Consider the following 27,225-nt stretch of genomic DNA (forward strand, 5'->3'; position numbering starts at 1 on the left):
CCGATGGTACTGAAGGAAGAAGTCCAAGCTGCTCTGAAGACATTGGTGAAAAACAAGGCTCCAGGAATTGATCGAATATCAACTGAGATGTTTCAAACAAACAGATGCATCTCTGGAGGTGCTTACTTGTCAATGCCAAGAAATATGGAAGACAGCTTCCTGGCCAACTGACTGGAAGAGATCCATATTTATGCCTATTCCCAAGATAGGTGATCCAACCGAATGTGGAAATTATAGAACAATACCATTAATATCACATGCAAGCAAAATTTTGCTGAAGATCTTTCAAAAATGGCTGCAGCAGTAAGTACATGGCTCTAACCAAAAGGTTGGTGTGTGGGTGAAAGACCTGGTGATCTGCTTCGGTAAAGATTATAGCCAAGAAACCCCTATGGGGCAAGTCTACTCTGTCACATGGGGTCGATACGAGCCGGAATAGACTCCACAGCACCAAACAACATGACTTTAGTGCTTCTTATCTTTACAACTTCTTACTTTCTGACTTCTAAATAGCACCCCCCACGACTCATAGTGAGTCAATAGGACAGAGTACCTCTGCTTCATAGGGTTTCCAAGGTCATAATCTTTACAGAAGCAGGCTGACACATTTTTTTCTCAGAGTCACTGGTGTGTTTGAACTGCCAGCCTTTTGGTTAGCAGCTGAGCACTTAACCACTGTGCCACTAGGGCTCCTTGACTTCTAAATAGCCCTATAATTTTTTATTGTTCTTCCTTCTCAATTTATAATTGTTGGTGGTATAATGAAATTAACATTACACTTTGACTCCAAAGACATTGATTCAAATTCTAGCTTTGCCCTTGACCAGCTGTAAAGCATATTGAAGACTTTGGCCAAATTATTCAACTTCTCTGAACTTCATTTCCCTCACTTGAAAAGTGAGAGTTTATAAAAGGCTTAAAAAACAAAAACCAAACCCATTGCTGTCAATTCAATTCCAACTCATAGCAACTCTATAGGACAGAGTAGAACTGCCCCATAGAGTTTCCAAGGAGCAGCTGGTAGATTTGAACTGCCAACATTTTTGTTAGCAGTAGAGCTCTTGACCACTGAGCCACCAGGGCTTATAAAAGGTTTATGGTGGGAATCAAATAAGATAATCTGTGTGGAAGTGCCTGGCAGTTAGTAGGTACTCAAAATTTTTTTCAGAAGCTAAATCTGAATATTGAACATGTTCTCAGCTAACATGAAACTGGAATTCTCCCCCAAACTGACAAAAGACTCATGGATTAGGGTTCTACTCAGAGTATAAGGAAAAAAAAAAAAAAAGCCATCCTTGAATGTTATAAACAAGTACCCTACGTAATAAAATCAAAATTGACTGGGTCAGGTCCACGGCTTCCCCAGCTTTGAACTCTGTCTGATGGTGATATCAAGAATCACGCTGGGGAAGAAAGTGATTAAGAACTCGACAAGATTAGAAATGTAAATTGGAACCCTCTCCATTGCAGGTAGGAATGTAAAATGGTACAGCAGCTGTGGAAAACAGTTTGGTGGTTCCTCGAAAAGTTAAACATACAGTCACTAGGGAAATGCTAAAACTATAATGAGGTACTATTTCACACTCACTAGGATGGCTACTGTCACAAAAACAGAAACTAACAAGCATTGGAGAGGATGTGGAGAATTGGAACCCTCATCCAATGTAAAATGGTGCAGCCTCTGGGAAAAAACAGTTTGGCGTTTCCTCAAAAAGTTAAATGCAGTATTACTATATGACCCAGCAAAAGCAGGGACTGAAACATACACATACACCAATATGCATCACAGCGTAATTCACAATAGCCAAAAGGTAGAAATGAGCGTCCATAGACACATGAAGGGATAAACAAAATGTAGTACATACATGCAATGGAGTATTTATTCAGCCATAAAGAGAAATGAATTTCTGATACATGCTATGACATGGGCGAACCTTGAAAACATTATGCTCGATGAAATAAACCAGACACAAAAAGACAAATATTGTATGATCCCACTTACATAAAACATCTAGAAGAGGAAAATGCACAGACAGAAAGTAGATTCGTGGTTACCATGGACTGGGGGCGGGGGAGAGAGGAATGTGAGTTAAAGCTTAATATTTGGAGTAATAAAACAGTTTTGGAAACAGCTCTTTTCCTCCTGCACCCCATGAAGATCCTGGTGTCGCCATGGGCGGGTGTTACCGGTATTGTAAGAGCAAGCTCTACCCAAAGTCCCACTTCTGCCGAGGTGTCCCTGATGCCAAGATCTGTATCTTTGGCCTGGGTCGGAAGAAGGCAAAAGTGGATGAGTTCCCCCTCTGTGGCCACATGGTGTCTGGTGAATATGAGCAGCTCCCCTCAGAAGCCCTGGAAGCTGCCTGTATTTGTGCCAACAAGTATACGGTGAAAAGTTGTGGCAAAGATGGCTTTCACATCCGAGTGTTGCTCCAGCCCTTCCATGTCATCTGCATCCACAAAATATCCTGTGCTGAGGCTGACAGGCCCCAGGCAGGTATGAGAGGTGCCTTTGAAAAACCCCGGGGTACGGTGGCCAGGGTCCACATTGACCAAGTCATCACGTCCATCTGCACCACGTTTCAAAACAAGGAGCATGTGATTGAGGCCCTACCAGGACCAAGTTCACGTTCCCTGGGTGCCAGAAGAGCCACATCTCCAAGAAGTGGGGCTTTACCAAGTTTAATGCTGATGAGTTTGAAGACATGGTGGGTGAAAAGTGCCTTACCCCAGATGGTTGTGGAGTTAAATACATCCCCAGTCGTGACCCCTTGGACAAGTAGCAGGCCCTGCATTCATGACGGCCTTGGCACCACTGCCCCGCCTGACCAGTGTCCACCAATAATTTGACCTTCCTGTTCAAAAAAAAAAAAAGGGTTGGGAACAAATAGTGATGATGGTTGCACAACATTGTGACTAAAATTAATGCCACTGAATTGTACACTTAAAGTCGTTCAACAGCAAATTTTATGTTATGTATGTTTTACCACAATTTTTAAAAACTTAAGAGCAAAATAGAAAAAAAAAAACTGATTAGGGACATAACATACCTCAAGTCTCCATTCTCCCATCACCCATCAACTCTTGGAAGGCATAAGCTCCCTAAGTTTGGATTTGGACTACTTCTTGGTTATTTTTCCATAACTTAACATCTTGAATATTAGGAAATTCCCATAATGGTATTATTAACATTTAATTCCACAAACCTTTATCATTGACCTCCTACCTACAAAACACTATATACTGTGCTGAGAGGAATACGAAGATGATCCTAATATTTGTGGTCTGGAAAGTAATAAAATAAAGGTAACTGTAAAATCTTTTTTCAATGATTCAGAGGGCACTTTCCCATCTTGCACCATCCCAGAGTAATCATCATAAACATTGATTACTAGTCTACGTGGATATGCTCGTTTAGGAAAGGCTGAGTACAGGTCTAAAGATAGAAGGCGGTGATGAAATAGTGGGCTGCTCCCAGTGTGGCACTTGAAGATTTGTATTGCAGTTACAAGTGTGCAAAGAGATTGCCCCCGAGACTCTGAAGTCTTCAGTGGCCAGGAATGTGTCCTTTCCATTTTTGCACCCCCAGTGCTCAAAACCAGGTGAGGCTGGCAGTGTACACTATATGCGGGGAGATTGGATGGATGGATGGATGGATGGATGGATGGATGGATGGATGGATGGATGGATGGATGGATGGATGGATGGATGGATGGATGGATGGATGGATGGATGGATGGATGGATGGATGGATGGATGGATGGATGGATGGATGGATGGATGGATGGATGGATGGATGGATGGATGGATGGATGGATGGATGGATGGATGGATGGATGGATGGATGGATGGATGGGTGGGTGGGTGGGTGGATAAGTGTCCCAGGCTTTCTCTTCCTACTTACTATCCTAGAAAATGTACAGTGATAACTATTGATACTAAAGACACTCTACTAGCACATTGAAGAGTGGCATTAGCATCGCACATAGTGATGATGTTAACCATTCCTACAACAGTATATGTGAACGGGAATTAAGGGTTAACATCAGGCCTCCGCTGAAGCAGTCCTGCCTGGGAATGACCTCGGTCTCCCACAGTCCTGTTTCCTTGGAAACAGTAGAGTTAAGATAAACGGGAACGATGTTTCTGCCTGAAACAAAGACCTGGGTTGAAGAATCTGTGAGTGGCATGCAGACAGTGGACTTGATGAAAACCATATACAAGATTGGTTAAGAAAGGGGGCTGTCATCTCCCTGTGACAAGGTGACTTCACACACCTAGGCTCTAATACCTTGGCCCTATTAGGATGAGAGAGCAAAAGAAGCTGCTACTTGAGTAGCTGCTGGACTCCCTAATAAACTGTATCTCCTTGTTTTGTCTCCTGCCTTGTTTCCTTCCAGACAGCAACATAATCATAGCATTAGATTAAAGCCAATTTGTGTCTCCAGAGTCTAATTTGCCAACTCAAACTTTTAACTGCAACTGAGCTGTGTTGTAGTCAGTAATTGTCTGTCCGTCATACTTGGCTCTTCTACTCCCACAGAGAAGAGGGAGTTAAAAAAAGAAAAGAAAAGAGAAGAAAATTTTCCAATATTGTGTTCCTAAGAACCAAGAAAATTAACTGTAAATATTATAGGATGCATGAGCCTCAGGCAAAGCACAGACCCAGCTTCCAAGAGGGAGGTGAACCGGTCAGCCCATCCCAGTTACCTTGCAGGTCACATTCTGGCAAAGCCAGGTTTCCTTGGAATGAAGGGGATTAAAATTAATCCAAGCAGCAATGTCTGGAGTAGGCACTGCACATTTTAAGCTGTATCACCAAAGAAAAGCCATTTGGGAAAGGAAGTGCCAAAGAGAAAAACAGGATGGGGGTAATTTCATGGCTAGGAAAAGGTCAAAGGGGTGAATTAGCTGAAGGTCCCTCTGGATCAATGAAACAAAAGAGAAGAAAAATGGATACATGTTAATTGAAATTAAAAACCCTTTTAGATTGTCCTCTCTACTAAATTCGGATGGCTTAAAAATGATTTTAAATTCCTGAAAGCAATTCCTTCACCTCCAAGTGAAAGTATAGCCACTTTAAGATGCCTTAAACATGAATTTGGTATGTGCCTTCAAGCTAGGACAAGTTTTACCAGAGTCCCTGAGTGGTGCAAGCAATTAATAAGTTCAGCTGCTAACCAAATGGTCAGAGGTTCGAGCGCACCCAGTTGTGCCATGGAAGAAAGGCCTGGTGATCTACTTTTGAAAAATCAACCACTGAAAACCCTACAGAACACGGTTCTACTCTGACACACGTGGGGTCATCATGAGTCAGAATCAACTCAAAGATAACTGGCAGTATGCCTGGCAGTCTTAGGTGCTTTTCAATAACCAAAACAACAGAGCAGAAAAGCTGGTGAAATTTCAAAAGGCCACATGGGTGACATCAAAGCGCCACCCAAAGTACCTGGTCCAGAGCCCTCAGTCTTCATGCTCAGTAGGCTAACCATCTTCACCATCATTCATTCATTACCCCTCTTTCTTTTTTTTTTTTTTTAATGTACTGAGCAAATCAAATTGACTTTAAATCTCTTTTACTTCAGTTATTCCATGTGTTTAATTCCAAAAAGAAATGCACTACAGGTCATTTTTCTCCATGTTTTTAAAATTATTTAAACAAACTTCAGGGGGTCAATTCCAAGAAATACTGATAGTCTTACTTATTAGGTAGATGTCTGTGAAATTATGTATCTTCCTCCAAGAAAATTCTAAAGGCAATATGTTTAAAGTAGCCTATTTTTTATATATACTAATAAGGAGTTGTGGGTGGTGCCAACGGTTAAGCACTTAACAAAACTGAAAACTTGGCAGTTCAAATCTCCCCAGAGGCACCTCGAAAGAAAATTCTGATGATCTGCTTCTGAAAGATCACAGCCATTGAAAACCCCATGGAGCACAGTTCTACTATGACACACATGGAGGACCATGAGTTGGAATTGACTCGATGGCAACTAGTTTTACAATTTTAAGTAAACTTCCTTATATCCCTATAGCACCACACACATCTAAACATTTCACATAAATCATCTCGTTTGATATTCCTAATAATGCTCTCATGCATTCTGTTATTATCAATATTAGCTCTCTTGGAAACAGAAAGCAGTTTTAAAATGTCCAAAAGAACACAAAAGTTGCTAAATGACCTTGAACAACAACTCAGATATTCTGACTTCTAGCAAAATACTCTTTCTGCTACAGAGCCCAAGCCGTGGTGTTTTCAATCACCTCATATGCATGAAAGCTGGACAATGAATAAGGAAGACTGAAGAATTGACACCTTTGAATTATGGTGTTGGCGAAGAATATTGCATATACCGTGGACTGCCAAAAGAATGAACAAATCTGTCTGAGAAGAAGTACAGCCAGAATGGTCCTTAGAATTGAGGATGGCGAGACTGCATCACACATACTTGGGACATGTTGTCAGGAGGGATCAGTTCCTAGAGAAGGACATCACGATTGGTAAAGTAGAGGGCCAACAAAAAATAGGAAGACCCTCAAGGAGATGGACTGACACAGTGGCTGCCACAACGGGCTCAAACATAACAATGATTGCGAGGATGGCACAGGACCGGGCAGCGTTTCATTCTCTTGTACATAGGGTCGCTACGAGTCAGAATTGACTCGAGGGCACCTAACAACAACAACTAAAGAACTTAATCAAAATGCAAAATTATTTTTCCAGTTCACTTTTAGAGAACTTACAAGTCAATGAAAACCCATAGAAGTTGTTAAACACATCTCTCTCCTTCAGTACCAAGGTAACTCAGTCAATCGTCTGTAAACTATTCATTTCAAAATTCCAGCTTTTGAAAAGCATGTAGCTATTATGGTATTATGGTGAAGTCTTCTTGGTGAGGAGCTGATTCTGTTTCTGTTTTATTTCCCGAGAGGGATTTATTAGACAAATACCAAAAACAAAAATTCGTATCGTTCAAGAGCAAATTGAAAAACTTCAATTCCAGCAATAGGAATACTTTAATTTCCTGGTCATCAAAATACATTTTGGAACCATTTCCATTAGGATACATTCTAACAGCTCACCCAGCTCCATCTTTTGTTTCAGAGCATATCTTAAGTGGGCATTTCAAGCCATGCTGAGTTCTTAGAGGTGATCTTCAGATTTGCTTTAAATTCTTCGGGAAGAGTCACACTTTTATAGCTGGAAAGGAAATTAATGACTTCTGTAAAGGATAGGAAAAAAATATTTATAATGGGACTTAGGGAGAGGAGCTTTGCAATTAAAAATACCATTTAAACATTTTACTTATCCAACCAAACTGGAGTGTCAGCACAGTTCTATTTGTTATTTTGACATGATTTACTGAGTATAAGCCCCTTAAGTCAGAAGCTGGCCTCCATAGCAGTCAAGTTTCCTGTGGGATCAAAAGGAATAATAAGAAACATGTTACTACTGTAAAATAGGCAAGTCTGGTCTTGTGTGCAGGTTGGTTCCTATGTTGTCAAGTAGACAAGCGTGCAGCAAATACTCAGCCATAACAAAATAAATGTCCAGAGACGTTTTTCCAACCGACAAGCAGACAACTCAGCAACTTCAAACAGATTTTTTTTCTTTTTGGAGCCAATTCACTTGCAGCGTAGACTGATAAAGCAGTATTAATCTCCTGCTTTAAATCAAGTTTCTGCCACTGGTCTCCATTAATCTCCCCCCTGTTATCAAGTGTCTCCATGGCAGGAAATTATATTTCTAAATTGAATTTTGTTCTGTTTCAATGTAGTAAGAAATATTTTCCAGACTACTAATAGGATGCATAAAGATTGTGACTCTGACAATACTGTTAGATAAATAAAAGCTATAAATTAAAACCACCTTCGCTCACTAGCCAGCATAATAGCAAAATAGAAAGTATTGATTACCTGGAAAGAGTAATCAAATAAAAGATTTTAAATGAAAAGTGAGGTAGCAGATGGTTAACTTTTTAATTTACATTTTTATAGCAATTGCCCATAAAGGTAAAAAGAAAAAAAAAATCAATCCAATGAGTCTCTTGGTGCTAATAAAACATATATTGATTCTTAGTGCATATGCTTACTCTACAAGATGCTTGAACTTGGTTCCACCACAAGTAATGGAAGCAGATACAGTTTACGAGCATTCGAGCGGAGACAAATTTACAGTAAAGAAATGTCTCTGGGCCAGATTTATTACAAAAGAACAAAAACCACAAGCAACAAAGAGATTTCATTTTATGGGTGGAGATCCACTCACAGTGAGGCCAGGACAATTCAGCCAAATGGCAGCTCAGCCCCTTGAGGAGGTCTTCAAAATTAGTTTCTTTTTTTGTTGGCAAACAGTACAGTGATTTCAATAAAGTTTAGAGATTTTTTTTTTCATTGATAGAAATTGTTCTATGCTTCCTCTTTTAACACAGGTCTAGGTTCTCTTTAACACTACCAATTTGAAGAAAGTCTCCTCAAAGTGTTATTGAAATAATGGTCCCCAAGTTGTGCGTTTAAAACTTACCGTATTTAAAGAAACATTACATGAAGAGAGATTTTCAATGCACATCAAATATAAGGAACTTATAAACCAGTTGTTGCCGAGTCGACTCCGACTCATGGCAACCTTGTGTGTGTCAAAGGAGAACCGTGCTCCACAGGGTTTTCAATGGATGAGTTTTCTGGAGTAGGCTACCAGGCCTTTCTTCTAAGGCACCTCTAGGTGGGCTTGAACCTCCAACCTTTTGGTTGCAGCTGAGTGCATTTACTATTTGTGCTACCCAAGGGTGTAATTAATGCTACCAATTTACCAAGATGCTTGAAGAATAAATAATATTTGATAAACTATACAAAGGATTAGGGAAGAAGTTTTCCAAACAGAAGAGCAATGAATGGACACCAACAGCCCTGCTTCCCTCTAACCCATAGATCTTAGCTTGAATAGATGAGGTATAGCGTTCACATCTCTATTTCCTCTTTAACTTCACATTCAGAACATTTCAAATCTGGAATTATCATGGTAGACTCAAGCCACTATTATACATTGTCTTAATCGATATAAGTATTTTCAAGCCCCATTAGATTAAAGCCTTGAAGATATTTATAATAATGGATGATGGAAGAATAATAATTTGAATTCACAGATCTTAAAACTTAAAGAAATAAAACTAAGAACCTGATACATAATTATAAAGGAATACCTTCAAATAACAAATAAGTATTAGCCCAGGCTGGAAACCAAACTTAAATGGAATAAATTACTTTCAGAAGAGGAAGAAATACAACATGTCCTTTGATTTAAATAAAAGCAGATGGTAAAAGGGAAGTCAGCATTTGGAAAGCATGCATCCTCCTCCTTCACCCTCTGAGCAGATCTTACCTCTACACGTGAGAAAGAAAGAAACCACAGTATCGCAAAGCAGAGGTCATAAGTCACATTCCTTAAGAGCAACCAACTGGGAATAAGTTGGGAAATACCAAGAAGCTTATTTTTTATTATTATTTTTTGAACATAATTTTGACAGAGTGCAGACAAAAAAAAAAAATACTCCTGGGGGTAATGGTAGCAAAAGAGAAGGATGATTATTATTTTTCTATATGCTGCAATTTGACATTGTACTTTACGTAAACGACACCGCCAGATGGCTAGCCTCTGGACTCACTTTTGATTAGAAAGACCAGCCAACTCATCAAGAGTGATGTACATTTCAAGCATTTATACCATGTTCGGTTTAACGCCTAAGGGTTTGGTGGAGTTCCACATGAAATTAATTTGTGATTTTGCAAGTCAGTTAAGGACAGTTCCAATTTTAAGCTGAGTCCATCTGCCAGTGTGGCTTCACATGTGAAATATATGTGCTAGTGGCTAATTTTCAGAAGCACCTTATAGTCACATACTTGTATACTAAATGTGTATCTCAATTGCTATTCATAAAAGGAAAAAAACTCTACACCTCCTAAATGGAGTACGCAACAGAAGTCATAAGTAAGGGTGTAAAATCGCTTCAATCTTTCATAAAAAGATTCTTGGAATGCATGTAGTGAAGTTCTCCAGTATCAGTCATTCTCCTAGGCTGATTGCTCAAGGTTTTCACTGCCACCATTAAATGGTCCCCTTTTAAGAGGATCACCTTGCTTGGCAAAACATGCTTACACACCCCGTTGTGCTGATTCAAAAACTTCTGATTCTAAATGTCTATAAGTAAAAGAGAGAAGTGTTAGGAACTGACTTCACCTCGCCTTTTCTTGAGCTGTGGGAAAGGCTTCTCTACCACACACAGAGCATCCTCCATGAGAGAAACTTTCCTCAGGAAGGAAATCTTGAGTAAGAAAGGTGTCAGGAAACTAAGGACTATGCCAGTCATCTGTCAACTCAAAACACTTCGGATAGCAAAATTTGAACAGAGAAATTAAATCCTAAGGTAGGCCTAAGTGAAAAAGAAAGAAATCACGAGAAATATTCTATCTCAAAAAAAATCAACCATTCTCAATTTTTTAAATGTGAATCACTTTAGGAGGTTTTTCAGCCAAATATGCTTTAAATATGTTGAGAACTTTGCTTTGAATACTGGTGTTGGATTCTGTGTGAGTATGTTTTCTAAGCCATTCTCCTTGAATGTCAAATTGTTCAGGATAATTCTTGATGAAGGCCTCACTTCCAGAAGATACCGATCCTTAAAACTTGAGCTGACTAGGAAAATGGATGCTTGATTTCAAAGCATCTCCTGAATTTCTAGATGAGTGCAAGCGAAAATTCCTGGTTTAAACACAAAGTGTCTTTGAAGATCCAACTTTACAAGTGGCTGATTAATCAAGTGTAAAATTACAGAGAGAGGAGAAAGTTCACTGACATAGATTGTTAATACCCATCTGGTTCCAAAGAGCCAATATTTACATTTTAAAAGGCAGAAGCTAATAACTCCTTTCTTGCGTATGTCAGACTCTAGGAAACTCCTGGAAGTCCTTCAAATAATCTCTTCAGCAACTCTTTAGCAACATCTTTCACCAATTCATAGCATGCTGACCAAAAGGGTGGAAATAAAAGAGCAGGATGCTGAACTTTTGAGAGGTTTTAGAGTTTTGAATTAGTTGCTGTCATTTTAAAATTTGGAGATTCTCTATAAATATCCATATTTCTGGCTTTTTTTTTTTTTTAATTGGGAGATCCAGCAATACTGGGCCCTGGTTCTTATCTGGCAACAGTTGATAGACAATGGGTGGCTGCTGTTTAATCTCTAGGCCCATCAGTCTCCAAAGCCTGTTCAATAATAATAAAATTCTGGGTGCTTAAATATCACTATAGCAAGTTTTTTTAAACATTTAATTCAAATAGCATCAACAAAATAGAATTCCTAAATGTAAAGCTCAGAACACTTCTTAGAAGTAAAGTGGCTAATGTGTCATGAGAAGAGGAAAAGACACTAAAAAAATACAGACACTAAAGTGTTTCACCAGATAGAACTCTTGATTACATTTTCTGAAGTGAAAAAGAAGTTGTGTCCCAAACTACAGTGAAAAGAATGAGCAAACTGAGCAGAATTAAAAAAAAAACATGTCGAGTCGATTCCGACTCATGGCAACCCTATACTTAGGACAGAGTAGAACTGCCCCATAGGGTTTCTAAGGAGTTTTTCTTGGATTCGAACTGCCAACCTTTTGGTTAGCAACCAAGTTATTAACCACTACACCACCAGGGCTCTGAGAGGGATAAAAGGAAGGAAGAAACAATCCTTAAAAGCTTGGGAGAAAGAGAAAGGGGAAGTCGCACCCAGGAACAGGAATGAATAAGGCAAAAATACCTTCAGGGATTTTTGTTTAATCCCAGTATTTATGCAAGCCCTGGACACAGAAGTCCTGCAGATAAAATTCCTTTGTAACCTTTAGGTAGACCAACCAAGCAAAAAACGAGAGAAGACTCAAATTACCAACATCAGAGATAAAAAAGGGAACATCATTACTGATCTTACAGAAACAAAACTATTTTAAGGGAATAATACGAACAGCTGTATATCAATGAATTAGATAACTTACATGAAATGGACAAATTCCAAGAAAAACCACAAACTACCAAAATTGACTCAAGAAGAATAGAAAATCTGACTTTTCTATTTGAAATCAGGAAGTGTACAGCACGTAAAGAGATTAGATTTGTCACAAAGAAAAGCCCAAGATGAAATGGCTTCACTGAATTCTACCAAACACTTAAAGAATTAATACCAATTAACTTTTTACAAAACATAGAACAGGAGAGAACACTTTTCAAGTCATTTTATGAGGCCAGTATTACCCTGATAGCAAAACCACGCAAGTACATCACAAGAAAAAAAAACTACAAACCAATATCCTTTCTGAATATAGGATTCAAAAATTTCAACAAACTACTAGCAAACCAAATCCAGCATCATATAAGGAGAATTATACACCACGACCAAGTGGAATTCATCCAGGAATGCAAGACTGGTTTACATAAGAAAACCAATATAATACACCATGTTAATAGAATAAACAACAAAAACCACATTATCATCTCAATTGATGTAGAAAAAGCATATGACAAAACTTGATACCTCTTTTACCATAAAAACACTTAACAAACTAAGAATAGGAGTGAACTTCTTCAACCTAAAAAGGGCATCTGTGAAAAACCCACAGTTAACATTGTACTTCGTGGTGAAAGACTGAATGATTTTTATGTAAGATCAGAACAAGACAAGGATGTCCACTCTCACCATTTTTATTTGACATTGTACTGGAGGGTTCAGCCAGGGCAATTAGGCAAGAAATAGAAAAAAAAGGCATCTGTTTTTTTAGACTGGAAATGAAAAAGTAAAGCTATTCACAGATGACATGATCTCGTACATAGAAAAACCTAAAGAATCCACTAAAAAAAAAAAAAAATTAGAACTAATAATAGAGTTCAGTAAATTCGCTGGATTCAAGATGAATATACAAAAATTAATTGTATACACTAGCAATGAGCAATCTGGAAATGAAATTAGTAAAAAATCCACTGAAAATAGCATCAAAAAGAATAAAATACTTAGGAGCAAATTTATCAACAGAAGTGCAAAACTTGTACCTGAAAACTTAATTACAAACTATTGTTGAAAAAAAGTAAAGAAGATATAAATAAATGGAAAGATATCCTATGTTCATGGATGGGAAGACTTATTAGTGTTAAAATGACAATGCTCCCCAAACTGATCGACAGATTCAGTGCAATCCCTTTCAAAATACTAATCAGCTTTTTGACAAAAATTGATAAGATGATCCTACAATTCATATAGAAATGCAAGGGACCCAGAACAGTCAAAAACAAACTTGACAAAAAAGTTGTCAGACTTACACTTTCTGATTTCAAAACTTACCACAAAGTTATAGTAATAAAGACATTGTTGTACTGGCATAATGATAGACATATAGATCAATGGAACAGAATTGAGAGGTCAAAAATAAACCCATACATCTATGGTCAATTGATTTTTGATAAGAGCGCTAAGACAACTCAATGGGGAAAAATGGTCTTTTCAACAAATGGTGCTGGACAGCTGGTTATCTACATGCAAAAGAAGGAGGTTGCAGTTCTTTCTTACTCTATGCCCAAAAACTAGCTGGAAGTGAACCATAGACCTGAACGTAAGAGCCAAAACTATAAAATTCTTAGAAAAAAACATAGGAGTAAATGTCCATGCCCTGGGATTAGGCAATAGTTTCTTAGAAATGATACCAATAGCACAAGGAACAAAAGAAAAAAATAGATAAACTACATTAAAATTAAAAATCTTCGCGCTGCAACTTATACCATGAAGAAAGTGAAAAAACAATTCATGGAATGATGGGAAATAATTGCAAAACATGTGTCTGATCAGGGACTGGTATTTAGAATATGTATATATATATATATAACTTACAATTCAGTAATAAAAAGACCACCAAATTTTAAAATGGGCAAAGGATTTCAATAGACATTTCTTCAAAGAAGACATACAAATGGCCAATAATCACATGAAAATATGCTTAACATCCTTAGCCATTAATAAAGTTAAATCAATACAATAAGGTATCACTTCACAACCTCTAAAAACCAAAAACCAAACCCAGTGCCGTTGAGTCACACCCACTAGAAGTGCTATAACAGAGAGAGAGATAATAACAAGTGTTGGTGAAGACGTGGAGAATATGCCATATATTTCTGGTGGGAACAGAAAATGGCACAGCTGCTTCAGAAGGCAGTTTGGCAGCTCCTCAAAAAGTTAAACATCTGAGGTCTTAAATGCTAACAAGCGGCCATCTAAGATGCATCAATTGATCTCAACCCACCTGGATCAATTTTTTTTTTTTTTTTCACCTGGATCAAAGGAGAATGAAAAACACCAAGGTCACATGATAACTACGAGCCCGAGACAGAAAGGGCCACATGAACTAGAGACTTACATCATCCTGAGACCAGAAGAACTAGATGGAGCCTGGCCACAACCGATGACTGCCCTGACATGGAGCACAACAGAGAACTCCTGAGGGAGCAGGAGAACAGTGGGCTGCAGACCCCAAATTCTCATAAAAAGACCAGACTTAATGGTCTGACTGAGACTAGAAGAATTCCGGCAGTCATGGTCCCCAAACCTTCTGTTGGCCCAGGACAGGAACCATTCCTGAAGACTACTCATCAGACTTGGAAGGGACTGGACAATGGGTTGGAGAAAGATGCTGATGAAGAGTGAGCTACTTGTATCAGGTGGACACTTGAGACTGTATTGGCATCTCCTGTCTGTAGGGGAGATGGGAGGGTAGAGAGGGTTAGAAACTGGCAAAATGGTCACCAAAGGAGAGACTGGAAGAAGGGAGCGGACTGACTCATTAGAGGGAGACTAAATGGGAGTATGTAGTAAGGTGTATATAAGCTTATATGTGACAGACTGACTTGATTTGTAAACTTTCACTTAAAGCACAATAAAAATTCTTTAAAATAAAAAAGTTAAACGTACAGTTACCATATGACCCAACAATTCCACTCCTAGTATATATACTCAACTGAAATAAAAACAGATGTCCACACAAAAGCTAGTACAAAAAGTGGAGCCTTGAATAGCCAAAACTGGTATATGAATAGCCAAATACTTGTACATGGATAGAAAAAAGTAGAAATAACTCATGTTCAAAGACTGACGAATAGGTAAATAAAATGTGCTATAACCATGCAATAAATATACAATAATTCAGCAGTAAAAAGAGATGAAGTCCTGATGCTTACTGCAATATGGATGAACCATGAAAATTATTATTCAAAGTCAAAGAAGCCAGTCGCAAAAGATCACATATTATATGATGCCATTTATTTGAAATATCCAGAATAGGAAAACGTATAGAGACAGAAAGTAGAATAGTGGTTGCCTAAGGCTGGAAACCCTGGTGGTGTAGTGGTTAAGTGCTACCGCTGCTAATCAAGAGGTCAGCAGTTCGAATCTACCAGGTGGCTCTTGGAAACTCTATGGGGCAATTCTACTCTGTCCTATAGGGTCACTATGAGTCAGAATTGACTCAATGGCAGTGGGTTTGGGTTTTGGGTTTAAGGCTGGGGGAAAGTAGCCCAGGTGGTGTAATGGTTAAAGGGCTGGGCTGCTAAACCAAAGCATGGCAGTTGGAACCCACTCAGCAGATCTGAGGGAGAAAGACCTCAATCGATGACAGCCAAGAAAACCCTACAAGGCAATTCTACTCCATCACTTGGGATTGTTCCAGGGCACCTAACTACAACAAGGCTAGGGGAGGAGCAAATGGAGAGTGACAGGTAATGGGTGCCTGGGTGTCTTTTTGGAGTGATGAAAATGTTTTAAATTTAGATTGTCATGATGGTTACACAACTTTGGGGCTATACTAGTAGACAGCTATGGTAACAATGCCCTTTGTTAACTGAATAATGTATGCCAAATTCACAATAATTTGAACTCTATATAACCAATGCTTTCTGAAGCCTAGACCCATGTAAGGGTTATACTGTCAGGGGAATCATTATTTTCTAAGAGAGAAGAGAGGATACCATCAAGCCAGCCTTCCCATCTCTTTAACCTTGAACATCCCACTCAACCTCCATATTCAAAGAGATCAAGGAGCCTAAATATAAAAGGAAGCTCTGATGGGAGTGAAAGTATGTATGAAGACTTCCTCATCCTCAAACATGTGTCAAAACTTTACTTGCTGATCCTCCCCAGATAGGTTGGATGTCAGCTTTAATGTCATGTCAGCTTTCATTTTATCTATAGCTTAAAATGCAGGCTGGAAATCTAATTTCAGACATTAGATTTAAATTTCACTTAAGTCAGATGCTCTACTCCATTTTTTAAAAATGGGATTTAAATGGTAGCATACAGCTGTTTCAGTGTCCTTGATGCTATTGTTTCTTCTCTTAAGTTCCTCCTAGATCCGTTCAGAAAGAGGGAAAGAGGAGATGTCAACATCCCAAAATATCCTTCATTGTTTAGCCCAGAAGATAAACCCTTTCTATCCAGTTCTTCTGGTGGTCAATGTTGTATAAATGCACAGCAGAGTGGCACCTCAAATAGTTTTTTGGGGTTTTTTTTAGCAGTACACCAGGTGCCAATGAAGTTGCTATTAAAGGCAATGTACTCTTGCTTCCCTCACATATGCCTGGGGCCACTTTTGTTTGGCATTTACACTCCCTCACATTATTGCAAAACCATACCCTGGAGTCTTGCTAACTCAGTTTTCCCTTCACTACATGGGATGTAATTTTCACATCAAGGTGTTTTCATAGACTGGACAGAGTTAGAGTTCAGCTTCCTCCAGCCAAAGTGTTTAAATCTGACTAGACAGCAGCAATTGCTTTTTAATCTAAGCAAACTGATCTGTCAAAGGCAATCAGCTCAGGGAAGTTATTTCAGGAGGATCCTAATAATCCCAATGAATCACACCACCCTACGTGAAACTCAGGCACTGAACTCTTGACATAGTGTGTCACAAGTACTTAGAGGACTAAGTACATACAGCTGTACTCTGTGTTGACACACAAACTCTAGCCTCTCATGCATAAGCTAATGATCACTGTGTTTTGTTTGGTGGAGGAGCACGCTGTTCCTGGATGATGTCCATTCACGTTTAAAGACATCACATCCACAAGGCTTCACGATGCATACCCCACTATCTTTACAAGCACTTATCAACAGTGTGCTTGATTCTTCTGGATGTAAATAAAGTTTTTGGCTTTCTATTTTGTTTTATCACCTTCTATCTCTTAAATGGAGTCCGTAGGTTAATGTGTTCGACTGCTAACCAAAAGGTTGGAGGTTCAAATCCACCCAGATATGCCTCAGAAGAAAACCCTGGAGATCTACTTCCAAAAAAATCAGCCATTGAAAATCCCATGGAGCACAGTTCTACTCTGACACACCTGGGATTTCCACGAGTCAGAATCAACTGGAGGACAACTGGTTTTGTTTGTTTGGTATCTTTTATACAAGGGTTCCCAACCTCCTAATAAAACATGTATAAACTTAGGGCAACTATAAAGTTACCAAGAACTTTTAAGTATTACATCATGTTCACTTATCACAATAATACTGAGAAGTCAGTAGCACCAAAAAAACCAAACTCATTGCCATCAAGTCAATTCCAACTCATAGTGACCCTATAGAACCGAGTAGAACTACCCCATGAGGTTTCCAAGGCTGTAAATCTTTATGGAAGCAGACTACCACATCTTTCCCCTGAGGAGTAGCTGGTGTGGTGGGTTCGAACCAACCACCTTTTGGTTAGCAGCTGAGTGCTTTTACCACTGTGCCACCAGGGCTCTGAGATGTCAGTAAAGGTGGTAATATCATTTATATCATTAGTAAGTACCAGAACTGAAAGTCAAACTTCGATTTTGTGGTTACAGATTTCTGATGTTTTCCTAGTGCTTTAAACTTTGCTATCAGAGTGTTTGTTCCTGTGTTAGGATTACTGTAGTGGGTGGGGTGGGGTGGGGTGGAGCAAGGTGAGGTAGGGTAGGGTAGGATGGGATAACAGTGTTGAGAGCCCTGTCTCTGCGAGAGGCAGCACTGCTTGTGGTTCCTCTGACCTCACAGAGAACCCTGTCAAATTTTAGATAAGGGAAGGATGAGAGCAAGTGGGAAGGCAGACATAATGAGAGGGGTATGGTGGGGGGCAGGGCTGAAAATGCTCCCTAAGTGATGGGCTAGGGGTTCTTTGAGAATGACCTATTTTTATTAATACTTGGAGGTCAGTTTTAAGAGAAATAAAGCATGCATTCAATTCAATCAAAGTGCTAGTTTCATTTAATCAGGCTTGAAGGTAAACTTAAAAGAACAATAATGGTGGTAATAATAATAACTAATAGCTAACCACAATTTTTTTAAGGTTTTTTTAACCACAATATATTAAGTACTTTGTATCTTCCACTGTTCTAAGTTGTTGTTAAGGTGCTGTCAAGTCAGTTCCAACTCATAGCAACCCTATGTACAACAAATCAAAACGTTGCCCAGTCTTGTGCCATCCTCACAATCTTTACTATGTTTGAGCCCGTTGTTGCAGCCACTGTGTCAATCCATCTCATTGGGGGTCTTCCTCTTTTTTACTGACCCTCTAGCTTACCAAGCATGACTTTCTTCTCCAGGGATTGGTCCTTCCTGATAACATGTCCGAAGTAAATGAGACGAAGTAAATGAGAGGAAGTCTTGCCATCCTAACCTCTAAGGAGCATTCTGGCTGTACTTCTACCAAGATATATTCATTCATTCTTCTGGAAGTCCATGGCATATTCAATATTTTTCACCAGCACCATAATTGGAAGACATCAAGTCTTCTTTAGTCTTCCATATTCATTGTCCAGCTTTCACATGCATATGAGGAAATTGAAAGTACCCAAGCTTGGGTGAGGCGTACCTTAGTCCTCAAAGTAACATCTTTGCTTTTTAACACTTTAAAGAGGTCTTTTGTGGCAGATTTGCTCAATGCAATACGTCTTTTGATTTCTTAACTGCTGCTTCCCTGAGTGTTGATTGTGGATCCAAGTAAAATGAAATCCTGACAACTTCAATCTTTTCTCTGTTTCTCATGATGATGGTTATGGGTGCAGTTGTAAGGATTTTTGTTTTCTTTATGTTGAGGTGTAATCCATACAGAAGACTTTGACCTTCATCAGTAAGAGCTTCAAGTCCTCTCCACTTTCAGCAAGCAAGTTCGGGTCATCTGCATATTGCAGGTTGTTAATGAGTCTTTCTCCTAACCTGATGCCCCGTTCTTCTTCATATAGTCGTTTCTTGGACTATTTGCTCAGCATACAGATTGAGTAAGAATGGTAAAAGGATACAACTCCGGCACAAACCTTTCCTGATTTTAAACCACGTAGCACCCCCTTGTTCTGTTCAAGCAACTGCCTCTTGATCTATGTACAAGTTCCACATGAACATAATTAAGTGTTCTGGAATTCCCATTCTTCTCAATGTTATCCTTAATTTGTTATGATCCACACAGTCGAATACCTTTGCAGAGTCAATAAAACATAGGTAAACATCTTTCTGGTATTCTCTGCTTTCAGCCAAGATCCATCTGACATCAGCAATGATATCCCTTGTTCCATGTTCTCTCTGAATCTGGCTTGAATTTCTGGCAGTTCCTTGTCAATATACTGCTGCAATCATTTTTTAATTATCTTCAGCAAAATTTTACTTGTCTGTGATATTAATGCTATGTATGTATTCATTATTAAATTCTCAACATAAATTTATGAAATAGATATTGTTATTACTAATGATTAGTTCACTTAGAGTAAATCCAGCTAGTAAATGGTAGAACCAAGATTCCAACCTAGGAAAACTGATTCTCAAACTGGTGCTGTGATTATGGTGTGATGGTAATGATGAATTTGGGAAGTTTTTCTGGACTATAAGAAATTGTACTAGTATTCTTACTAAAAGCAAGAGTGAATTTTACCATATCAGGCAATATTGTGGCATAGGTATCCTAACTGTCCCTCCCATTGAAAATATCCAAAAATTGCTAGATAAGCTTAAATAGGAAAAAAAAAAAAAAACTTAAAATGTGCCAACAAGCTGGCAAGAAGGCAAGCAACAATGAGATGCTAAAAGTTACAAATGAAAAGTGGATCCAGAGAAGCAAGCTGAGCCCTGAATTCAGTTTTCACTCTAATGATACTTACTGATCCCCGATGACCTTGAGCTTTCATTTCCATGTGGTCATGGGACATGGGATACAAATCAAAGTCTAGTACCTAAGAGGGAGGTCTAATAGGAGATCTCAGTGTAAAGCTGGACGTAAACCTCAGTGTGACCAAAACTTAAAACACTGCTAGCAAGAGTAGTAATTGACCTCACTGCTTTGGAAAACAAATAGAATCATCTATTAAAGTTGAAGATGTTTATTTCCTATGGAGAGTTTCTTCCACTGGAGAAACTCTGGCACATATGCAAACATACAAGAATATTCATAGCAGTGTTGTTTTAATTACAAAAATGAGAAACAATCCAAACATCTACCATAAACAAGATCACAGTAAACAAATTAACAATGCCCTGCTAGTGCAGTGGTTTAAAGCTTGGCTGATAACCAAAAGGTCAGCAGTTCATATCCACCAGCTGCTCTTTAGAAACTCTACGGGGCAGTTCTACTCTGTCCTATAGGGTTGTTATAAGTGGATATGGGCATGTGTCTTAGTTACCTAGTGCTGTAACAAGAAATAGCACAAGTGTGTGGCTTTAAAGAATAGAAATATATTTTCTCACAGTTCAAGAAGCTGGACATCCAAATTCAGGGTGTGGCTCTAGAGGGGAGGTCCTTCTTTGTCTATTTCTTTTAGTAGCTGCCAGCTGTCCTGGAAGTTTCTGGGCTTGTAGGACCATCTGCCCGGCATGTCCATCTTCACACTGTGTGTGTGTCTCTGGGCCTTCTTCTCTTTTATTTATAAGACACCTTTTGGAAGTGATTAGGTTTAGGACCCACCCTGCTCTGGTATGACTTCATTAATATAAGAAAACACCTATTTCCAAACAGATCATATTTACAGGTACAGGGGTTAGGACCTCAACATAACTTTGGGGGAGCATCATTCAATCCAGAGTAACAGGTGTAAAAATTTCTCAGCATAATAATAACAAAGCAAGAGATGACTGGGTGATAGGTACACACGTATTTAATTTTACTAAATTTTTCCAGAATGGCCACACCAGTTAACACCCTCAACAGCAGGGCTCAAGAGTTCTCATTGTGCCACATCCTCACTGAAATTTGGTATTTTCTACTATTTATTATTCTGATGGGTATGAAGTGGAATTTAATTTTTACTTTAAATTTGCCTTTTTTGATTGTCATCTCTTCAAACACTTGTTAGCCTGTCAGGCTTCTTCTTCTATGAATTGACTAATTGTATCCTTTGAACATTTTCCTATTGGGTTTTCTGATTTTTTCTTGCTGATTTGCAGGATTTGTTTCTATATTGTATTTGCTCATTCCTCGTTCCTCTTAAACATTGGGGGTATCTTTTCCCAGTTTGTCATCTGTATGCTAACTCTGGAAACCCTGGTGGCGTACTGGTTAAGAGCTATGGCTGCTAACCAAAAGGCCGGCAGTTCGAATCTGCCAGGCGCTCCTTGGAAACTCTATCTGGCAGTTCTACTCTGTCCAATAGGGTCGCTATGGACATTGGAATTGACTCGACGGCAGTGGGTTTTTTTTTTTTGGTTATGCTAACTTAGTCTACGGTGTCCTAAGAAACCCATATTTTTATAGTCATGAATTTTTTATCTTAAGGTCGGTTCTTAAGTTTTCTTCTACTCTCAGGCTACAGTCCTTTAGTCTTACGGTTTTATCTGTAAAGTTTTTTTGCATTATTTGATAGATGAATTCTTAGATAGTTTATACTTTTAGCAGCAATTACAGGTAGTATTTAATTTTCAGTTGAATTTTCTGGTTGGCTATCCCTGATACAGAGATGCAGACAATAATACCTGCAAAAATTACTGCTTTGTCTCTTCCTTTCCAATTCTTATAACTCTTAATTCTTTTCCTCATGTCATAACACTGACCAAACCTTCAGCATTTTGTCAAAGAGTAACAGTGATAGGAGGTATTTTTATCTTGCTGTGGATCTTAATGAGAATAAAAATCTCCCATTTAACACATTTTCTGGTAGATATTTGGTATATTGTCTTAATCAAATCAAGATTATTTTAAATTCAACATTTTATGGTAAAAATTTATGATACCAAACCAAAAATCCAGTGCCGTCAATTCCGACTCATAGCGACCCTATAGGACAGAGAACTGCCCCATAGAGTTTCCAAGGGGCACCTGGTGGATTCAAACTGCCGAGCCTTTGGTTGGCAGCCGTAGCATTTAACCACTACACCACCAGGGTTTCCCATTTTATGATAGCTTTTTTTTATTATCAATAGGAGTTGAACTTTATCAAATGTTTATTTCTACATTTATTGATATAATCATATAATTTTTCTTCTTTATTACAATAATAAATTACATCGATTTTCCAATCACCTTGTATTGTTAGACTTAGTAAGCTAATGTTTCATTTAGGATTTTCATAACTGTGTAAGTAAAATGAACATGTAGTTTGATTATGTTGTCCTCGTCTGATTTGGAATCAGGATTATACTAGCCTCATAAAACCAGTCAGGCGCTTTTCCTCGTCCTCTTTTGTGGAACAACTCAGGTGGTCTGTTTCTTAAATGTCTCGGAAAGCTCATTGTAAAACAGTCAGAGCCTAAGGTTATTTCTTGGGTGGAGAGGGGCAGACCTTTGATTACATTTCAATTTGTTTAATGTTTAATGATCTACTAAAGTTTTCTGTATCTTCTAATGCTATTTTTGGCCTTTTATTTTTTTGGAAATCTGGCTTTTGATTATTGAATTTATTAGTTTACAGTTTATAATTATATTATTCTTTTATTCTCTGTCCAGTTTTTCCCCTTTTACAATTTTCATTTTATAATTACATCTTCTCTCCCTTTTTTTTTTTTTTTTTTCATTAGTCTGGCCAGAAACTATTATCTTTTGTTTACTTTTTCATCTGTGTCTATCCTTATGTATGTTATTTCCCTCCTGTATCTCTCTTGGTTTTAAGTTTGTTTCTTTTAGACAACACGTGGCTGACTCTTTTATTAACCCAATCTGAGAGATTGTCTTTTGAACAGGGACTTTAACAAATTTACATCTACTATAAGATCATTCCATTAGGATTTATTTATGCCATCTTTGTAATGTTTTCTGCTTATCATACTTTTTTATGTTTTTTATGCACATATGTTTATGTTCTTTCCCATTTTCCTTTGGTCAAGTTTTCTGCTATTAAGGTAATACTTTTTAATTTTTCTGGTGGGTAGCTCTAACTTATTAAGATCAATAATTACACTTAATTTCTTAAACATACATACCCATATTCCCTACTTCCAACGTCCACCTCTAAACAGGACAAGAACAGGAAACAGGACATATTACATTCTCTAAAGAGCTCACAGTAGTAGGAATACTTATAAGCAAACAGATCAGGAGACAATGTGATAGAGGAATGTTCAAGATCACATGTGAGCCCTGAGGAGAGGCAGATGAAGCAGATAAGAGGCTAGAGAAAGATTCCTGGAGGATATAACTCAAGCTGTGTTAACTTGGTGAAAAACTTACTGGTCAGAGGGAGGTTGGCAATGAAAAATATATTTATATTGGTACGTCTGAAGCAAAGGATGAGTCTATGCAAGGATGGAGAGGAAAAGACAAGAAGTGAGGCTGAAGAAATAAACAAAGGCAAGATTGCAAAGAACTCTGTATGTCTTGCTAACAAATTTTGATTTGTCCTGAAAATGGTGGGGAGTAAAGAATTTTTAAACGGGGGCGGGGGGGTAAAATGTTCAACTCTCTTATTTTGACAATGACACTGGTATGTCTGGATAATTCAGTGGGACCCAACAGTGAGGGGTGCCAGTTAGGAGACAACTATTGTACATACTGACATCAGAGATGGTGTGGGGGCAGATAAAAGATATATACGATATAAAATTGACAAAATTTGGTGATTAATCATGTATGGTAGATAAGTGAGGAAAAGTCTAACAACTCACAAGTTTTTGACATGGCGAACTGGATGAATACTGGTGCCACACAGAGAGAACTGAAAAAGAGAAGCTGTGCTGGTAACAGGGAATGGTAGAAAGGAGAAGGGTAATGAGTTTATTTTGGGACATGGTAAGTCTGAAGTGAAAGTGGGACATGGGTGACATTTGTAGGAGACAGGTCTGCAGCACACAGGAGAGATTTGGGCTGGAGCCATGGATTATGACATCATCAACAAGGAATGTATAGAAAAAAGGAGGGAGATGTCTGAGGATGGAAAACCAGAAAATATCAACACAAAAGGGAAGCAAAAAAAAAAGATTCTTCAAAAAAAAAAAAACACATTATGACTGAACAGCTTATATCATCCATATATGTAAGGAAAATAGGATTTCTGTGTTCAGCTGATAAAGGTAAATTATAAGTGCAGCAAATACTGTGGTAGATAACAAGCCTATGCTACCACTCTTCAGAGAAAAATGCAGAGCCATCTTCAAATGTAGTTGCTATATGGACAAATAACATAGCCTCCAAATCCTAAAAACCACCAAATCAGGATTCTTGAGGAATGACCAGAACCTAAACCTGAGCAAGCAATAATTCACTCATTAAAAATTTGAGAACTCAGTAACTACCACATATTAGCCTATATACTGTATGAGTTTTTATCCTTTTCAGTTACCTAATCATCAGTAGGCCGACTAGTTTCCCTGTCTCCAAATCTAGAGGGCAATTTAATAATTTAGTTAGGCCAGATATTCAAAGCTACCTTGGATATTCAGTTTACATCAAACCCTGCTTCTCCTGCAGGTAGCCAGCACCACTAGTGTTTATACTTAATCACATACAGCACTGCACAGTTTTAAAACCTGTTTCAAATATGCTTTCCATCTGCCCAGCTGAATTTTATTTCCTTTGAAGGTAGGGATTGGGCCACAGTCCCTAAATCAGGGTTGAGTACATAGGAGGGACTAAATGGAATTTGTTGAATTGATTTTAAAAGTTTTCTCCACTAACTGTATATCCAGCACCCACGCAGGACTACTTCCCCACCATTTCAGTCACTAGATTCAATTCACTCACACAAATATACAGTAAGAGTCATTAGATTCTGTTTATGGTTTTAATGGTTTGCAACATTAGACGCACAACATATTTCCAAGCACCAAGTATGCTTGAAATTGAACATTTTTATAAAGATAATAAAAGTTAATGACTACCCATGATCTATGATCTGACAATACGTCTGTTCTTTTTCATTTTGAGATGATAAAATATGCACCCTGGCTTGTTGTGACACAGTGGGAGAGAACAAATATAGTCCTATTAATCACTCTTAACTATCAGCTTATTATAGTTTCTCAGAGGCTTGTCGTACATGACAGTTAACAGGCTGCAGGTGTTTCTCTAAGAGTCTTTAATGCAGCTATGCCATAAAGAGACAGCATGGTGTACTGGAAAACCTAGTGGACTAAGAATCAGAAAATCTAGGTTCTGAATTCTAGTTCAGTTAACAAGTAGCCCTGCAACCCTGAGCAAGTCACTGCCTCTCTGGTCTCCGATTTTCTCATCTGTAAAGTGAGAGTATGGATTATAAATTAAATAAATCAATTTGTGCCAATCTGTACTACACCAGTAGGCAGGTAGCCATAATCCAGTACCTAAGAATTTTACAAAGAACATTGTAACAGAAATCTGCCCACGTTAAAACAGCTTGATTAAACCAAACTGTAAAATTGGGATTTGTTACTATTATTACCCTTAAAAGTGAATTTTGTTGCCCAACAGCTATGGAAGCGCATAGGGACAGAGCTCTTGTCTCACATGAAAAAAAATCTTGACTATTGATACACATTGATATGCCTGAAAATGTGGTAAAAATAATCCAAATTTTACTACCAGCTAAATATCTACTGATAGAGACACCTGTTATACATACACTATCCAACTGACAAAAGCGATACTCTCCAAAATCTTGTAAGTCCATTTTTTGGGGAACAGTATAGGTGGAGGCTAGGCTTCTAGTTTAGCTCGCAAGAGTATAAGTGATCCTTGATATGACTAAACTACCTAATGTTAATAGTAAATGCTTCAGTGTGGCTCCTGAGAATGGGGTTTCTGTCATACAGAGAAATTAAGGTGAGTTTCTGTCCCTGTTCTTGGGAAGACTGGAAGTAAACAATTATGTTAAAAATTTTAGGCATGGTTAAGTAAATTATGATACATCCATACAATAGAATATTATGCCATCATTAAAAAATATTTACAAATAAACTGGGACATGGGAAATGCTTAGAATATAATGCTAAATGAAAATACTAAATGAAATGTGCTTTATGATCTCAACAGTTTAAAAAACTGCATTGAGAAAGACTAAAAGGAAATACAATGTAATTGTCCTGTGGTAGGATTATAATTTATTGCTTTTTTTCCCAGTTGGTACATTAATCTATACTTTCCAGATTTTTCCATATCAAACAAGTACCATTTTTTAAATTAAAAAAAAAAAAGAAAATTTAGGAAAAGAAATGTTAATTCAAATAAATCTCTAATTGGTAGAATTCTTAGGAACTAAAATCAGTGCTAAATATCAGGCAATATGGAAAGACAGCTTTATGGGCAAGGGTGCATTTCCTTCCTTGACTTTGCAAAAGTTTAATTGGGAGATTTATTTTAAATTAACCACATTATAAAATTATAAGTTTTGCAATTATGAAAATATTGCTTATGACTATTACAGCATTTTAAAGATTCAATCTCATATTAACACGTGCTTCTCAGGATTAAAAATACTAGATGTTACTTTTAATATACATAGAAACAGATGTTGTTAGCTGCCACTGAGTCGCTTCCGATCACTACCCAGTCTTGCGCCATCCTCACAATCATTGTTATGCTTGAGTCCGTGTGTCTGTGAGGTCTGTCGTACTGTCGGGGCTTGCATGTTGCTGTGATACTGGAAGATTTGCCACTGGTATTTCAAATACCAGCAGGGTCACCCTTCGTGGATAGGTTCCTGGACCAAGACAGGCTAGAAAGGAGGACTTGGCAGTCTACTTCTGAAGGAAATGGTCAGTGAAAACCTTATGAATAGCAGCAGAACATTGTCTGATGGAGTGGCAGAAGATG

At 38.1% G+C, this 27,225-nt stretch overlaps 1 pseudogene; it reads left to right on the plus strand.

Annotated features, from left to right (window-relative positions):
- Window positions 1–2,172: 2,172 nt before the first annotated feature.
- LOC126070141 (60S ribosomal protein L10-like) lies at window positions 2,173–2,801 on the plus strand (annotated as a pseudogene).
- The last annotated feature ends 24,424 nt before the right edge of the window (window positions 2,802–27,225 follow it).

Source organism: Elephas maximus, chromosome 1 (genome assembly GCF_024166365.1).
Source record: "Elephas maximus indicus isolate mEleMax1 chromosome 1, mEleMax1 primary haplotype, whole genome shotgun sequence".
In the NCBI taxonomy this organism is placed as follows: domain Eukaryota; kingdom Metazoa; phylum Chordata; class Mammalia; order Proboscidea; family Elephantidae; genus Elephas; species Elephas maximus.